The sequence below is a fragment of the Meles meles genome, chromosome X (assembly GCF_922984935.1).
Source record: "Meles meles chromosome X, mMelMel3.1 paternal haplotype, whole genome shotgun sequence".
NCBI lineage: Eukaryota > Metazoa > Chordata > Mammalia > Carnivora > Mustelidae > Meles > Meles meles.
This window is the reverse complement of record NC_060087.1, coordinates 130,056,422-130,073,157: the sequence shown is the minus strand read 5'-3', so window position 1 is coordinate 130,073,157 and position 16,736 is coordinate 130,056,422. Positions and strand designations below refer to the sequence as shown.

The 16,736-nt window shown below is 37.0% G+C and overlaps 1 protein-coding gene across 3 annotated transcripts in view; it reads left to right on the top strand.

The window, feature by feature from the left end:
* GABRA3 (gamma-aminobutyric acid type A receptor subunit alpha3) overlaps positions 1-16,736 on the top strand; it is a 330,036-nt gene that overhangs the window by 34,697 nt on the left and 278,603 nt on the right. Inside the window, exon 1 of one of the 3 annotated variants that reach the window (XM_045996526.1) lies at positions 3,266-3,285. The exons of the other annotated variants lie outside the window; for them this stretch is intronic. The gene's annotated coding sequence lies outside the window, so the exon portion shown is untranslated. Of the gene's footprint in view, positions 1-3,265; positions 3,286-16,736 lie in introns of those variants that run through there. 3 annotated transcript variants of the gene reach the window in all.

The following is a 16,736-nucleotide window of genomic DNA, read 5'->3' as shown; positions in this document are numbered from 1 at the left end:
TAGCAGTGGTTAAGAATGAGTACATGACAGTTTGCTCTAGGGTTGTAGTAGAACACGTGAAGAGACATGATGTTTTGAAAAGAGCTTGGAGGTAAAATTCGGAGAACTTTAAATAGAATAGTACGGAGATGTTGGAGAGGGAAATGTGAAAGATGATTTCTCGGTTTCCGACTTTGTAGTTGGTTGGATGATGGTACCATTCACTGAGATAATGAATAATGGAAGAGTATTTGGTTTTGAAAGAACACTGGGACTTTGAGAAAATAAATAGCTCAAAAATAAAATAAATAGTGATATACAACAGAAATTTTGTTCCTATTGCAATCCTCATCAATCTTATTTTCTCCCCCCAGTGCTACAACAGCTAACTTTTTAATTAATGTATTAGTCATATTTCCATAGACTTTAAATGCAAATATCTGGTTATTTTAGTGTATATATCTCTAATTTTTATTGAGGTTGAACATATTTTTGTTTATTATTCATTTATAATTTTCTCTTGTGAATTTTTAAATATCCTTTGTTCAATTTTGTATTTTGTTTTATCTTTTAGTTACTGATTCATATTAACCCCTTACATGACAGGAACATTAATATTTTATTTCTAAATCCCAGTCTCTTGCTTATTTCTAACTTTATCAATGAGGGCTTTTTGTTGCAGAGAAGTTTAAAATTAAAACTCTTGGTCTTTCCTTTTATGCCATTGAGTTTTAAGTTTTACTTTGGAAGATCTTCCTACTTCAAGACTACACTTAATATTTGTTGTTTATACGTAGTAGCACTATAATCCATTGTTCATGTGGGTCTCATATTTTTTAAATGAATAACCATTTGTCCAGTGCAATTTATTAAATAGTCCATAATTTTCTTATTGATCATAAATTGCTCCTTAATGGTACACTAAATTCCTATATACATATGGATCTGTTTCTGGGACCCTATGTTCACCATATAGTTATGGGTACTTTTCTGGGTGTTCTGTTTTGTTCCATTGATGTATGTGTCTCTTTTGGGCCAGTGCCATACTGTCTTGACCGCTACAGCTTTGTAATATAACTTGAAAGCTGGAATCATGATGCTTCCAGCTTTGCTTTTTTTTTTCAGGATTGCTTTGGCTATTCAGATTCTTTTGTGGTTCTATACAGATTTTAGGATGGCTTATTCTAGCTCTGTGAAAAATGCTTTTGGTATTTTGGTAGGTATTGCATTAAATATGTAGACTGCTTTTGGTAGTATAGATATTTTAACAATTTTTGTTTTCCCAGTCCATGAGCATGGATGTTTTTCCATTTCTTTGTGTCCTTTTTAATTTCTTTTATAAGTGTTCTATAGTTTTCAGAGAAAAGATATTTTACCTCTTTGGTTAGGTTTATTCTTGGGCATCTTATGGTTTTTGGTGCAACTATAAATGGGATTGACTCCTTGATTTCTCTTTCTGCTCCTTCATTATTGGTGTATAGAAATGCAACAGATTTCTGCACATTGATTTTATATCCTGCAACTTTGCTGAATTCCTGTATGAGTTCTAGCATTTTTTGGTGGAATCTTCTGGGTTTTGTACATAGAGTACAATATTGTCTGCAAATAGTGAAAATTTGACTTCTCCCTTGCCTATTTAGATGTCTTTTATTTCTTTCTGTTGTCTGATTGCTGAGGCTAAGATTTCCAGTACTATGTTAAATAACAATGGTTATCCAAGATAAATAACAAGACACCAGTCTTGTTCCTGACCTTAGGGGAAAAGCTCTCAGTTTTTCCCCATTGAGAATGAGATTAGCTGTATCTTTCATATATGGCCTTAATGATGTTGAGGCATGGTCTTCTATCCCTACTTTGTTGAGGGCTGAATGGATGCTGTACTTTGTCAAATGCTTTTTCCGCATGTATTGAGAGGATCATATGGTTCTTATCCTTTCTTTTATTAATGTGGTGTATGAGGTTGATTGCGAATATTGAACCACCCTTGCAGCCCAGAAATAAATCCCACTTGATCATGGTGAATATTTCTTTTAATGTATTGTTGGGTTCAATTTGCTGGTATCTTGTTGAGAATATTTGCATCTGTTCTCATCAGGGATCTTGGCCTATTTTGCTTTTTTAATGGGGTCTTTAGTGGGGTAGTGTCCTTTGGAATGATGGTAATGTTGGACTCATTGAAGGATTTTGGGAGTTGTTGTTGTTTTTTTCTATTTCTATTTTTTGGAACAGTTTGAGAAGGGTAGATATTAATTCTTTTTAAATGTCTAGTAGAATTCCCCTGGGAAGCCATCTGGTCCTGGACTCTTTTTTGTTGGGAGATTTTTGATTACTGAATCAGTTTCTTTGCTGGTTTTGGGTCTGTTCACATTTTCTATATCTTCCTGTTTCAGTTTGGTAGCTTCTATGTTTCTAGGAATTTGTCCATTTCTTGCAGATTGCCCAGTGTATTGGCATATAATTTTTTCATAATATTCTCTTATAATTGTTTATATTTCTGTGGTGTGATCTTTCATCTTTCATTCGTGATTTTATTTATTTGGGTCCTTTCTCTTTTTGAAAATCCTGGCTAGGGGTTTATCAGCTTTATTAATTCTTTTTTTTTTAAAGATTTTATTTATTTGACAGAGATCACAAGTAGGCAGAGAGGCAGGCAGAGAGAGAGAGGAAGGGAAGCAGGCTCCCCGCTGAGCAGAGACACCCTCCCCCGATGCGGGGCTCGATCCCAGGACCCTGAGATCATGAAATGAGCCGAAGGCAGAGGATTTAACCCACTGAGCCTCCCAGGTGCCCCGCAGCTTTATTAATTCTTTCTAAGAATCAGCTCTTAGTTTTGTTGATCCATTCTACTGTATTTTTGTTTGTTTATATCTGTATTGATTAAATCCCTGGTCATCATTTCTTCCTATTTCTCATAAGGCAAGCTTTAAATTTCTTAGAATTGCCTTTTAAATAAGTAACTCATGTACAAGAGTCATAATCCAAAGGGTACAAAGTCATATAGGGTGAAAGTAAATCCTCTCATTCTTTTATTTTTTTTGAAGATTTTATTTATTTATTTATTTGACAGATAGAGATCACAAGTGGGCAGAGAAGCAGGCAGAGAGAGAGAGGAGGAAGCAGGCTCCCGGCCAAGCAGAGAGCCCGATACGGGGCTTGATCCCAGGACCCTGGCATCACGACTTGGGCCGAAGGCAGAAGCTTAACCCACTGAGCCACCTAGGCGCCCCAAATCCTCTCATTCTTAAACAACCACTCAATTCCTCTCCTAGAAAGCAACATCTGTTACTAGTGTTTTGGTACATACAGGTATCAACATGCAAGTATTCTAATACCATAATATTTTATTTTGTTAGATTTATAGTATGTTTTCTTTATTAGGTCAAATTACCTTTTAAAAATTAGTTGTAAGCATTTTCCTATGAACTTTAAACTTGAAAAGCTTTATTTTAAGGAAATTGTGTTGGGACTTTTATTAGGATTACATTGAATTATAAAAAGCTTGGAATTTTTTTTAAAGACTTTATTTATTTGAGAGAAAGAGAAAAAAAAGTGAGAGAGAGAGAGAACACAAGCAGGGGGAAGGGACAGAGGGAGAGGGGGAGAAACAAACTACCCACCATGCAGGGAGCCTGATGCATGACTTTATACCAGGACCCTAAGATCATGACCTGAGCTGAAGGCAGACGCTTAACTAACTGAACCACCCAGGTGCCTTCCAACATGGGTATCTTAGTTAATTAGATCTTCACAGCCAAAAACATGCTGTGTTGTAATTTATTCTGATCTTCTTTTCAGTGGTTTGTTGTTGTTTGTTTGTTTAAGTAAACTTTTTAATTGAAGTATAACATACATAAAAATCCAAAATCATAAGTCTACAGCTCAATGAATATTTGTCAAATGTATGAATCCATGTAATCACCACCTGGATTGGGAAATAAAAAAATAATACTCCAAACCATCCCTTCATGCCTTTTCTGTCACTGTCTGTGTTCTCCTTCTCAAAGATAACAGCAAGCCTGATATCTTATACTACAAATTAATTTCACCTGATAGTGAACTTTATTTAAGCAATAATACAATAGGCAGTCCTTTGTGTATGGCTTGTTTGACCTAACATAATGTTTTTGAGATTCATTCATGTCATTGCATTAACTATATAGTTCATTAATTTTCAGTGTTCTGTAGTATTCCATTCTATAAATAAACCACATTTTACATATCCATTTTACTGTTTGATAGGAATTTTTTTTTTCTGAATACATGTTTTCAACTCAATTCTCTTGTTTATATAACTAGGAGTGGGATTGCTGGGTCATCATACATATATATGTATATATATAGATATATATACAACTTATTAGAAACTGTCAAGGAGGGGCACCTGGGTGGCTCAGTGGGTTAAAGCCTCTGCCTTCAGCTCAGGTCATGATCCCAGGGTCCTGGGATGGAGCCCCGCATCGGGCTCTCTGCTCAGTGGGGAGACTGCTTCCCCCCACCCCGCCTGCTTCTCTGCCTATTTGTGATCTCTGTCTGTCAAATAAATAAATAAAATCTTAAAAAAAAGAAACTGCCAAGGAGTTTCTAAAATTTTTACAGCAAGTTACATGTCCTTTGGTACTTTACAAATGTTCCTATGGCTCTCCATCCTTTTCAGCACTTGGTACTGTTATTCTTTTAAATTTTAGTCATTATAATATGCATGTTTTGATATCTTATAGTAGTTTACATTTGCATTTCTCTAATGCCTTATGAGTTTGATTTGGTTTCATATGCTGTTTGCCATTTGAATGTCCTAAACAATTTTTTTGAAAGTGTGTTGAAATCGTTTGTGCATTTGTTTATTCAGTTATCTCTACATTTCTTTCTGATTTGTAGTTCTTAATATTCTGAGTATTAGTCTATTGTAAAATATACGTATTGCATATATCTTTTCCTACTCTGTTGAATTTATGTTTTATACACTTAATGTTGTTTTTTGATGAACAGTAATTATAATTTTAATGTAATCTAATACATCAATCTTTATTTCATGGTTAGTACATTTTTGTTCCATTTAAGAAATCCTTGCTGAATGTAATGTCATGAATATTTTATTTTCTAGAGGCCACACATACACAATTTGTATGGTGATATATACATGCATAGATATATATATATCAATATACCAATGTATATAATATATGATATCACTATATATGTATGATGCAGGATAATATTAACCATTCATTTTTATGTGGATAGCCAGTAGATATTCAATAAATTGCAAAGTACTTTAATAAGTCTTGATAATCTGGTAGTATAATTCTCTAACTTTGTCCTTCTCCTAAATTTGAGAATCAGGTTGCTAATTTCCAAACAGTAAACGAACTTCCTGGAATTTGTATTGCAATTGTGCTGAATCTATTGTTCAACATTGGGAATAACTGTTATTTTTACCAAATGGAGCCCCCCAAACTGTAGATATGTATCTCTGTCCATTTATTTATATTTTTATTTTTCCTCAGTATTTTATATATTTTATTGCATATAGAACTTGCACAATTTTTTAAAAGATTTTTTATTTATCTGAGAGCGTGTGAGAGTGGGGAGAGTATTAGAGGGAGAGGGACAAGCAGACTCTGTGATGAGTGTAGAGCCTGATGCAGGACTTGATCTCGAACCTGAGATTATGATCTCAGCAAAAATCAAGAGTCAGTTGCTTAATTAACTGAGTCACCCTGGTGCTCTGATCTTGCACAATTTTAAAATTTATTCTTAGTTATTTAGTGTTATTTGGTACTATTATAAAAGTTGTAATTTTTTTTATTTTTAAAAATTTTAGTTTCTAAACTTTTTTGTGGTTATACAGAAATATAACTGAGTTTTGAATGTTGATCTTATAGTCAGAGATACTGATCAATCCACTTATTAATAGTACCAATTTATTTTTAGTTTCATGAAATCATCAGATAATTCCATTTTCACTTATTTCAAATTTTTATATATTTAATTTTTCATGACTTATTTTGTTGCATAGTTCCTGCAGTACAATGCTGAATGTAAGTGGAGATCACAGATATCATTTATTTGTGATCTGAGAAAAGATTTTCATTGTTTCAACATTAAACATGGTTTTTGCTACAGTTTTGCAAGTACCCTTTATCAGACTAACGAAGTTTCTTTTTTATTTTTGGTTTACAAAGACTTTTTCTTTTTACTTTCTTTTATTTTTTAACATTACTATGTTATTTTTCTTGTGACAAAATATATGTAACATTTACCCTTTTAACTAATTTTTAGAATTTCAAGATTTAAAAAAATTCTAATTAGTTAACATATATAGTAAAGTTGGTTTCAGGAATAAAATTTAGTGATTCATCATTTACATATAATACGCAGTGCTCATCACAAGTGCCCTCCTTAATACCCATCACCTACTTAACCCCTCTGCTGCCCTGCATCCTCCATCAACCCTGTTTCTTTTCTAGTTTGCTAATCTCTCTCCCCCTCTCTTTTAATCCCCTGCCCCTATGTTCATCTGTTTGGTTTCTTAAATTCCACATGTAAGTAAATTCATATTGTATTTGTCCATCTCTGACTGACTTATTTTGCTTAACATAATATACTCTAGTTTTATCAACATCGTTGCAAATGGCAGGATTTCATTATTTTTTTTTTTGTTTACAGGAGTAGCTTTTAAAGCTGTGACTAATATTGTTTTTTAAATTAGCTAATTATTTATTTATTTTTAATTTTTAAATCATTAACCCTAACATATAATGTATTATTTGTTTCAGGGAATCAGGTCTATGATTTGTCAGTCTTACACAATATATAGCACTTACCACAGCACATACCCTCCCCAAAGTCCATTACCCAGCCACCCCATTTCCCCTACTGCCTTCTGCTCCAACAACCCTCAGTTTGTTTCATGAGATTAAGAGTGTCTTACGGTTTGTATCCCTCCCTATTGTCATCTTGCTTCATTTTTTGGTCTCTTCTCCTATGATCCTCTGCCTTGTTTCTCAAATTCCACATATCAGTGAGATCATATGATAATTGTCTTCCTCTGATTGACCTATCTCACTTATCATAATACTCTCTAGTTCCATTCATGTTGTTGCAAATGAAAAGATTTCAATTTTTTGATAGCTGCATAATATTCCATTGATCAATGGAACAGGATAGAGAACTCAGAAAGGACCCTCAACTCTATGGTCAACTAGTCTTTGACAAAGCAGAAATAATATCCAATGGAAAAAAGACAGTATCTTCAACAAATGATATGGGGAAACTGGACAGCCACATGCAGAAGAATGAAACTGGACCATTTCTTTACACCATACATAAAAATAAACTCAATATGGCTGAAAGACCTAAATGTGAGACAGGAATCCATCAAAATCCTTGAGGGGAACATAGGCAGCAACCTCTTTGACGTTGGCTGCAGCAACTTCTTCCTAGACACATCACCAAGGGCAAGGTAAACAAGGGCAAAAGTGAACTATTAGGTCTTCATCAGGATCAAAAGCTTTTGCACAGCAAAGGAAATAGTCCACAAAACCAAAAGACAACTGACAGAATGGGAAAAGATATTCACAAATGACATATCAGATAAGGGGCTCGTATCCAAAATCTATAAGGAACTTCTCAATCTCAACACCCAAAGAACAAATAATCCAATCAAGAAAGGGGCAGAAGACATGAACAGACATTTCTGCAAAGAAGACATTCAAATGGCCAAAAGACACACGAAAAAGTGCTCAACATCAGGGAACTACAAACCAAACCTCAATGAGATATCACCTCACACCAGTCAGAATGGCTAAAGCTAACAACTTAGGAAATGACAGATGTTGGTGAGGATATGGAGAAAGGCAAACCCTCCTACACTTTTGGTGGGAATGCGAGCTAGTGCAGCCACTCTGGAAAACAGTATGGGGGTTCCTCAAAAAGTTGAAAATAGAGCTACCCTATGACACAGCAATTACACTACTGAGTAAGACACAAATGTAGTGAGCTGAAGGGGCACATGCACCCCAATGTTTATAGCAGCAATGTCCACAATAGCCAAACTACAGAAAGAGCCCAGATGTCCATTGATAGATGAATGGGTAAAGAAGATATGCAACCATCAAAAATGAATAATTTTTCTTTCTTTAAATCACGGATGGGTATTAAAATTTTCCCGAGCTTTATTGGGGTATAACTGAAATATAATATTGTGTAAGTTTAAGGTGCAATACACAATGATTTGACATAAATATATTTTGAAAAATAACTACCACGGTAAGGTTAGTTAACACAAGAATGGATTAAGAATGGGTGTTGAATTTTAACAGATTTTTTTCTGCATTTGAGTTAATCACATTTTCTCTCTTGCTCTGTAAATGGGGTGACCTGCATTAACTGATTTTCAAGTGTTAAACCGACATTTTATTCTCAGTAAAAAACCTGCTTTTCCAGTTATCTTGCATAACAGACTGGCATATGTGTGAGTATTCGTGTGTGTGTGTGTGTGTGTGTGTGTGTGAGTGTGTGTGTGTGTGTATTTTAGAATTTTTCCATCCCTGTTCATTAGGCTAGTGAGACTAGCCTTCAATTTTGCTTCATTTGTCAGGTTTTTTTTAGGTTTTGGTATTAAGGTTGTGTTAGCTTTTAAAATGAATTGCAATACAGAACTTTTTTTTACACTCTTGAAGAGATTATGTAAGACTGATGCTATTTATTCTTTAAATGTTTAGAAGAATTCATTGGTAATGCCATCTGGACCACAAGTTTTCTTTTTGGGAAATTCTTTAGTTATAGATTCTGTTTTTTAAATCATATAAGACTATCCAGATTTTTAATTTCCTTTTATTGATTTTTAAATATTTTTAGGAAATGTCCATCATTCTAAATTTTTATATTTTTGGCATTAAATCTCTTAAAAATAACATCCTTTCATTTTTTAAATTTCTATTCGATCTTTAATGATATATGCCTTTCCATTCGGAACATTGGTTATTGGTTATTTGTTTTCTTTGATATTCTTCAGTCTTACTGGTGATTTTTCACTTTTATCAGATCTTTTATTAATTGAGGTATAATTGACATACATTATATTCACTTCAGATGTATAACATAATAATTCAATATTTGTATATATTGCAAAATTACCACCATTATATATGCATGACTTACTTATTTTACAAGTTGAAGTTTGTACCTTTGACCCCCTTCATCCATTTCACATTCTGCCAACCCCCCACCTCTGGCGACCTGTTCTCTGTATCTCTGAACCTGGTAGGTTTTTTGTTTTTGTAGTTTTGTATTTCACATGTGAGATCATATAGTATTTGTCTTTTCTGTCTGAATTATTTCATGTACATAATGCCTTAAAGGTCCATCCATGTTGCCACAAATGGCAAGAGTTCCTTCTTTTTTTTGTTTTTTTATTAACATATAATGTATTATTTGCCCCAGGGATACAGGTGTGTGAATCATCAGTCTTACACAATTCACAGTGCTCACCATAGCACATATCCTCCCAATGTCCATCACCCAGCCACCCTATCCATTCCCCACCCCCACTCCCCTCCAGCAACCTTCAGTTTGTTTCCTGAGATTAAGAGTCTTATGGTTTGTCTCCCTCCCTGTCCCATCTCATTTCATTTTTCCCTCCTTTCCCTCCACCACCCCCCCACCACTCAAATTCTGTATCTCACAGAGATCATATGATAATTGTCTTTCTTTGACTGATTTATTTCGCTTAGCATAATACCCTCTAATTCCATCCACGTGATTGCAAATGGCAAGATCTCGGGGTTTTTTGATGGCTGATACACACACACACACACACAAACACACACACACACCACACACACACACCACACACACACAACACACATCTTTTTTATCCACTCATCTATTGATGGACATCTAGGCTCTTTCCATAGTTTGGCTATTGTGGACATTGCTGCTATAAACATTGGGGTGCATGTGCCCCTTCAGCTCACTACATTTGTGTCTTACTCAGTAGTGTAATTGCTGTGTCATAGGGTAGCTCTATTTTCAACTTTTTGAGGAACCCCCATACTGTTTTCCAGAGTGGCTACACTAGCTCGCATTCCCACCAAAAGTGTAGGAGGGTTTGCCTTTCTCCATATCCTCACCAACATCTGTCATTTCCTAAGTTGTTAGCTTTAGCCATTCTGACTGGTGTGAGGTGATATCTCATTGAGGTTTGGTTTGTAGTTCCCTGATGTTGAGCACTTTTTCGTGTGTCTTTTGGCCATTTGAATGTCTTCTTTGCAGAAATGTCTGTTCATGTCTTCTGCCCCTTTCTTGATTGGATTATTTGTTCTTTGGGTGTTGAGATTGAGAAGTTCCTTATAGATTTTGGATACGAGCCCCTTATCTGATATGTCATTTGTGAATATCTTTTCCCATTCTGTCAGTTGTCTTTTGGTTTTGTGGACTATTTCCTTTGCTGTGCAAAAGCTTTTGATCCTGATGAAGACCTAATAGTTCACTTTTGCCCTTGTTTACCTTGCCCTTGGTGATGTGTCTAGGAAGAAGTTGCTGCAGCCAACGTCAAAGAGGTTGCTGCCTATGTTCCCCTCAAGGATTCTGATGGATTCCTGTCTCACATTTAGGTCTTTCAGCCATATTGAGTTTATTTTTATGTATGGTGTAAAGAAATGGTCCAGTTTCATTCTTCTGCATGTGGCTGTCCAGTTTCCCCATATCATTTGTTGAAGATACTGTTTTTTTTTTCCCATTGGGCATTCTTTCCTGCTCTGTTGAAGATTAGCTGACCTCAGAGTTGAGGGTCCATTTCTTGGTTCTCTATTCTGTTCCATTGATATATGTGTCTGTTTTTGTGTCAGTACCATACTGTCTTGATGATTACAGCTTTCTAAAGGAGCTTGAAGTTGGGAATTGTGATGCCACCAACTTTGGTTTTTGTTTTAAATTTTCCTCTGGCTATTCCTGGTCTTTTCTGGTTCTATATAAATTTTAGGATTATTTGTTCCATTTCTTTGAAAAAATCAATTGTATTTTGATAGGGATTGCATTAAATGTGTAGATTGCTTTAGGTAGCATAGACATTTTCACAGTATTTTTTCTTCCAATCCATGAGCATCAAATGTTTTTCCATTCCTTTGTGTCTTCCTCAATTTCTTTTATGAGTACTTTATAGTTTTCTGAGTACAGATTCTTTGCCTTTTTGGTTAGGTTTATTCCTAGGTATTTATGGTTTTGGGTGCATTTGTAAGTGGGATTGACTCCTTAATTTCTCCTTCTTCTGTCCTGTTGTTGGTTTATAGAAATACAAATGATTTCTGTACACTGATTTTATATCCTGACACTTTATGGAATTCCTGCGTGAGTTCAAGAAGTTTTGGAGTGGGGGCGCCTGGGTGGCTCAGGGGCTTAAGCCGCTGCCTTCGGCTCAGGTCATGATCTCAGGGTCCTGGGATCGAGCCCCACATCGGGCTCTCTGCTCCGCGGGGAGCCTGCTCCCTCCTCTCTCTCTGCCTGCCTCTCTGCCTACTTGTGATCTCTCTCTGTCAAATAAATAAATAAAATCTTTAAAAAAAAAAGTTTTGGAGTGGAGTCTTGGGTTTTCCACATAAAGTATCATATTAACTACAAAGAGTGAGAGTTTGACTTCTTTGCTGATTTGGATGTCTTTTATTTCTATTTGTTGTCTGATTGCTAAGGCTAGGACTTCTAGTCCTATGTTGAATAGCAGTGGTGATAATGGAAATCCCTGCTATGTTCCTGACCTTAGGGAAAAAGCTCTCAGTTTTTCCCCATTGAGAATGATATTCGTTGTGGGTTTTTTTTTTTTTTTATCGGTGGCTTTGATAATATTGAGGTATGTACCCTCTACCCCTACACTTTGAGAGTTTGGATCAAAAAAGTGTGCTGTACTTTGTCAAATGCTTTTTCAGCATATATTTAGAGTGTCATATGGTTCTTGTTTTTTGTTTTATTAGTGTATTGCCTCACATTGATAGGTTAGTTCAACACCCACAAATCAGTCAGCCCAGGGAAAAATCCCACTTGATCATGGTGTATAATCCTCTTAATGTACTGTTGGATCCTACTGACTAATATTTTGGTGTGAATTTCTGCATCTGTGTTCATTAAGAATATCAGTCTGTAATTCTCTTTTTTTTTTAAGATTTTATTTATTTGACAGAGAGAAATCACAGAGAGGCAGACAGAGAGAGAGGAAGGGAAGCAGGCTCTCCGCTGAGCAGAGAGCCCGATGCGGGACTCGATCCCAGGACCCTGAGATCATGACCTGAGCCGAAGGAAGCGGCTTAACCCACTGAGCCACCCAGGTGCCCCTGTAATTCTCTTTTTTGATGGGGTCTTTGTCTGGTTCTGGGATCAAGGTAATGCCTCATGAAATGAGTTTAGAAGCTTTCCTTCCATTTCTATTTTTTGGAACAATTTCAGAAGAATAGGTATTAATTCTTCTGTAAGTGTCTGTTCAAATTCCCCTGGGAAGCCATCTGACCCTGGGCTCTTGTTTGTTGGGAGATTTCTGATGACTGCTTCAATTTCCTTACTGGTTATGGGTCTGTTCGGGTTTTCTATTTTTTCCTGGTTCAGTTTTGGTAGTTTATATGTCTCTAGGAATTCATTAATTTCTCCAGATTGTTAAATTTGCTGGTGTATAATTGCTCATAATATGTCCTTATAATTGTTTGGATTTCTTTGGTGTTGGTTGTGATCTCTCCTCTTTCTTTCATGATTTTGTTAATTTGAGTCCTTTCTCTTTTCTCTTTGATAAGTCTGGCCAAGGGTTTATGAATCTTAGTATTTCTTTCAAAGAACCAGCTCCTATTATCCTTGATTTGTTCTACTGTTCTTTTGGTTTCTATTTCATTGATTTCTGCTCTGATCTGATCTTAATTATTTCTCTTCTGCTGGGTTTAGATTTTCTTTGCTGTTCCTTCTACAGCTCCTTTAGATGTAGGGTTAGGTTATGTTTTGAGAGCTTTCTTATTTCTTGAGAAAGGCTTGTATTGGTATATACTTTCCTATCAGGACCACCTTTGCTGTGTCCCAAAGATTTGAACAGTTGTCTTTTCACTTTCATTTGTTTCCATGAATTTTTATAATTCTTTTTTGATTTCCTGGTTGAGCCATTCATTCCTTAGTAGGATGCTCCTTAATCTCCATGTACTTGAGTTCTTTCCAATTTTCATCTTGTGATTGAGTTCTAGTTTCAAAGCATTGTGGTCTGAAAATATGCAGGGAATGATCCAAACTTTTGGTACTGGTTGAGACCTAATTTATGACCCAGGATATGATCTATTCTGGAGAATGTTCCATATAGACTAGTGAAGAATGTGTATTCTGATGTTTTGGGATGGAATGTTCTAAATATATCTGTGATGTCTGTCTGGTCCAGTGTGTCATTGAAAGCCTTTATTTCCTTGTTGATCTTTTGCTTAGATGATCTGTCCATTTCAGTGATCAGGTTGTTAAAGTCCCCTACTATTATTGTATTATTGTCAATGTGTTCCTTTGATTTTGTTATTAATTGGTTTATATAATTGGCTGCTCCCATGTTAGGGGCATAGATATTTAAAATTGTCAGATCTTCTTGTTGGATAGAATGTATTATATGATTGTATGATAGAGTGCCCTTTTTAATCTCATATTATGGTCTTTGGCTAAAACCTAATTTATCTGATATAAAGATTGCCACCCCAACTTTATTTTGATGTCCATTAGTATGGTAAATTGTTTTCCAGCCCCTCACTATTAATCTGTAGTTTTCTTTGGGTCTAAAATGAGTTTCTTGTAGACAGCATATTAATAGGTCTTGTTTTTATTTTTTTATTTTTTAAATTTATTTTCAGCGTAGCAGTATTCATTGTTTTTGCACCACACCCAGTGCTCCATGCAATATGTGCCCTCCCTAATACCCACGACCTGGTTCCCACCAACCTTCCACCCCCCGCCCCTTCAAAACCCTCAGGTTGTTTTTCAGAGTCCATAGTCTCTCATGGTTCACCTCCCCTTCCAATTTCCCTCAACTCCCTTCTCCTCTCCATCTCTCCATGTCCTCCATGTTCTTTGTTATGCTCCACAAATAAGTGAAACCATATACTTGACTCTCTCTGCTTGACTTATTTCGCTCAGCATAATCTCTTCCAGTCCCGTCCATGTTGCTACAAAGGATGGGTATTCATCCTTTCTGATAGGCATAATACTCCGTCATGTATATGGATCACATCTTCCTTATCCATTTGTCCATTGAAGGTCATCTTGGTTCTTTCCACAGTTTGGCGACCGTGGCCATTGCTGCTATAAACATTGGGGTACAGATGGCCCTTCTTTTCACTACATCTGTATCTTTGGGGTAAAACCCAGTAGTGCAATTGCAGGGTCATAGGGAAGCTCTATTTTTAATTTCTTGAGGAATCTCCACACTGTTCTCCAAAGTGGCTGCACCAACTTGCATTCCCACCCACAGTGTACGAGGGGTCCCCTTTCTCCATATCCTCTCTAATACGTGTTGTTTCCTGTCTTGCTAATTTTGGCCATTCTGACTGGTGTAAGGTGGTATCTCAATGTGGTTTTAATTTGAATCTCCCTGATGGCTAGTGATGATGAACATTTTTTCATGTGTCTGATAGCCATTTGTATGTCTTCGTTGGAGAAGTGTCTGTTCATATCTTCTGCCCATTTTTTGGATATGATTATCTGTTTTGTGTGTGTTGAGTTTGAGGAGTTCTTTATAGATCCTGGATATCAACCTTTTGTCTGTACTGTCATTTGCAAATATCTTCTCCCATTCCGTGGGTTGCCTCTTTGTTTTGTTGACTGTTTCCTTTGCTGTGCAAAAGCTTTTGATCTTGATGAAGTCCCAAAAGTTCATTTTTGCTTTTGTTTCCTTTGCCTTTGGAGACATATCTTGAAAGAAGTTGCTTTGGCTGATGTCGAAGAGGTTACTGCCTATGTTCTCCTCTAGGATTCTGATGGATTCCTGTCTCAGGTTGAGGTCTTTTATCCATTTCGTATGGTCTAATAGAATGGTCGAGTTTCATTCTTCTGGAGGATGGTAATGGATATCGCGGCTTCCTAATTTCCAGCCCCATAGGAGCTGAGAGCCCAGGGCCCCACTCCTTAGTACACCCTCAGAGAAAAGCAGTTAATCCCTCCTGTCTCCCTGGTCTCTGGCCATGCTCTGTGCTCACCCAGCCTGTGACCAAGTGTTTTTATCTCTGGTGCCCAGCCCTGCTTGGATTCTCCAAACCCAGCAGATTCCTGCAATGCGTTTCCAAGCCGCTCCTCCCGGGTGAGGAAGGTGAGTCTCCCCAGATCTGCCACTTGGGTCCCTGCCAGAAAAGCAGTGGCCCAACTGTGCTGCGGATCATGGTTTAAAGTAATCCCAAACAGAGAGCCCACTCCTTGGCTGTGTCTCTACAGCCAGCTTCCCCTCTCTGACACCTGGGAGCTCTGCCACATTCAAACACCCCTGGTCTTTCTGTGACTCCGCAGGTCTTGAGACCACACTGTCCCCATTAGGATCCCACCCTCTGCTTAGCCTCTGGAGCAATGTCCCTCAGTGGAGCAGACTTCTAAAAGTTTTGATTTTGTGTTCCACTGCTCTCTCACTTGCTGGAAACTGGCCCCTCCCACTATAGTCTGTTTTCCCGAATGTTGCCTCAGATTCACTTCTCTGCATGTCCTATCTTCTGGAAAGCAGTTGATTTTCTGTTCCTAGAATTGCTATTCTTCTCTTCTCTCTCCTGTTGAGTTTGTAGGTATTCAGAATGGTTTGAGAACTATCTAGCTGAACTCCTGGGACCTGATGATATTTAAGTCTCCTACTTCATCACAATCTTGCTTCTCCCCAATTTCCTTACCTTTTTTTTAAAGAGTTTCTTACTTTATTTATTATTATTTTTTAAAATTTCTTTTCAGTGTAAGAGAATTCATTGTTTTTGCACCACACCCAGTGCTCCATGCAATACGTGCCCTCTTTAATACCCACCACCTGGCTCCCTCGACCTCCCACCCCCACCCCTTCAAAACCCTAAGATTGTTTTTCAGAGTCCACAGTCTCTTGTGGTTGGTCTCCCCCTCCAGTTTCCCCCAGCTCCCTCCTCCTCTCCATCTCCCCATGTCCTCCATGCTATTCCTTCTGTTCCACAAGTAAGCAAAACCATATGATAACTGACTCTCTCTGCTTGACTTATTTCAGTCAGCATAATCTCTTCCAGTCCCATCCATGTTGATACAAAAGTTGGGTATTCATCCTTTCTGATGGAGGCATAATACTCCACAGTGTATATGGACCACATCTTCCTTATCCATTCATCCATTGAAGAGCATCTTGGTTTTTTCCAAAGTTTAGCGACCGTGGCCATTGCTGCTATAAACATTGGGGTACAGATGGCCCTTCTTTTCACTACATCTGTATCTTTGGGGTCAATACCCAGTAGTGCAATTGCAGGGTCATAGGGAAGCTCTATTTTTAATTTCTTAAGGAATCTCCACAATGTTTTCCAGAGTGGCTGCACCAGCTTGTATTCCCACCAAGAGTGTAAGAGGGTTTCCCTTTCTCCACATCCTCTCCAAAACTTATTGTTTACTGTCTTGTTAATTTTGGCCATTCTGACTGGTGTAAGGTGGTATCTCAATGTGGTTTGGATTTGAATCTCCCTGATGGCTAGTGATGATGAACATTTTTTCATGTGGCTGTTAGCCATTTGTATGTCTTCTTTGGAGAAGTGTCTGTTCATGTCTTCTGCCCCCCC